The following is a 2,081-nucleotide window of genomic DNA, read 5'->3' on the forward strand; positions in this document are numbered from 1 at the left end:
CTGGCAAACTCTACAGGAAGTGAGGTACAATGCAGCATGGAGTCTCCCATTGCTACAAAGGATATAGCCCCCAAAACCACTGCTTCTAGAAGTCACCCTGAGAAGATAGAGCTACTGTTCTTGGTGCTCTATTTTCCATCTCTGGGAAGAACAGAGTTCTGGTGATACATTGACATACAAGTGAGAGCTCAATGGAACAACATTTAAAAAAATAAAGAACAAACTGACAGTGACCAGAGGGGAAGGAAGAGGGGAATAACAGAGGAAAGAGTGGGAAAGGTCAAGTCAAGGAACTTGTAAAAAGGACCCATGGACAAAGACAATGAGGGGGAGTATTTAATGTGGAAAGTGGGCAGGGGGTGGGTAGGGCAGGGAAGAATAATGGAGGAAAATGAGGATAACTGTAAATAAACAAAAATAAAACAAATGAAAAAAAAATAGACCCACCACCCCCAAATCTGAGAACCCATGGGTTGTCTTTGTTGGCATAAAACCTGGGACATGAGGACACCTAAGCAGAGAAGCCAGCCTCTGTCTTCCCATCACATAATCTTTCTTGTTGGTGCACAGTAGAAGCACATAGGAGAGACTGATGAAGACCTATTTCTTGCTGGGCCAGCGCCTGTTGATGGACCTTGCTAAGGGACCTAGAAGTCAGCATCAAAGTAGGCAAAGCATATGCAGCCCATATAGGCCATGAGACAGAAAAGGATGTGCCACAAACAGTGCGGATAGAAAAGTGGAAGGACAACATCAGCTCACAGAGTGCTCCATTAGTGATCCGGAAGAAGAGGGCAAGGGTCCATCAGAGACCTGAGAAGAGGCTCAGATTAAATACACACACTTTGTCACACCTCTTTAGTTCTGTGATGTTGTACCACAGTGTAAGGAGCTCCTGTTGTTGACACTGGGCTTGACAAAGGTCAGGCACAATGTAACTGCAGGCAACACACAGACCACTGCCTTCAAACTTCCCCTATTGTTGGAATGGTCTTTGGTAGATAACTTCTAGAGAACCACATAGCCAGAGCACACATCATAACTCAAAGGATTGAAATATCATCAACCATCCAACCCAGGAATCTCAGAGTTGCGTGAAAGTAGATCCAATTCCCACTACAACTAAAATAGTCTAAGTAGATGTCACTGTTAAAGCATTTTATGTATTAACAAAATAAGCATATGCAGATGAGAGGTAAAATGAAATATAAGGTGATTGTGTTGTAGAACTCAGCAATGGTAGGCACGATGTATAGACATCCTTGCACTGTCCACTTCAGAACTGCCAGCCCATAGTTGGTCTCACCAGTGTGGGCACTCATGGACAGTCTGGGGCATTGCAGTAGCTGCTCCTGCAGCCAAACAAGAGTCCAGAGCAGCTGCTATACTACCAACAGTGGCAGTGGTAGTGGTGACTTTATGCATAATGGGGCATGCAGGTCAGTCTCCAGATGTGGTGCTGTCTCAGCTGGCCTCCCAGCACTTTCTCTGCCTAATTGGAGATGACTCACTTGCAGAATGTCCCCTGGCCCTTCCCCTCCAGACATCCTGGAAGCCTTTGCAGCCAGGGAACCACCAGGATGTCTCTTGACATTTTTAATATATTCTCCTTGTCTTCAAATTTTGCCATTTTAAATATAAAGTGCTTTGGTGTGGGTCTGTTTGGGTTTATCTTGTCTGGGACTCATTACATTCCAGGGCTTGTGTATCTATTTTTTTCACCATGTTAGGAAAGTTTTTGTCATATATATCTATATATATGTCATATATATAGATAGATTCTGTATATATATAATTTTATATATATTCCAAAAATCAGAATTTATTTATAAAAATTATGTATTTCTTCTTATGTTTAAACAGCAGTCGCCTTTAAAGTACTCTCCATTTAATGCAATACATCTATTGAGATGTCTTTTCCACTGCTCAGAACAGTTTTTGAACATATTGATTTTGATACCTTTTAGTTCTTGTGCCATTTTTGGTTTCACCTCTTTCACATCAACAAAATGTTTCCCTTTGAGGACTTTTTTCATCTGGGTAAACAACAACAAAAAAAGTCATTTGGTCAAGATGAGCTG

General features: G+C 41.9%; 1 pseudogene; it reads right to left on the reverse strand.

Annotated features, from left to right (window-relative positions):
* Nucleotides 1-600: 600 nt before the first annotated feature.
* On the reverse strand, nucleotides 601-1,425 carry LOC129062089 (alkaline ceramidase 2-like; annotated as a pseudogene).
* Between the last annotated feature and the right edge of the window lie 656 nt (nucleotides 1,426-2,081).

This window comes from Pteronotus mesoamericanus, unplaced genomic scaffold, assembly GCF_021234165.1.
Source record: "Pteronotus mesoamericanus isolate MK-2021 breed Mesoamerican mustached bat unplaced genomic scaffold, CSHL_Meso_final scaffold_705, whole genome shotgun sequence".
NCBI lineage: Eukaryota > Metazoa > Chordata > Mammalia > Chiroptera > Mormoopidae > Pteronotus > Pteronotus mesoamericanus.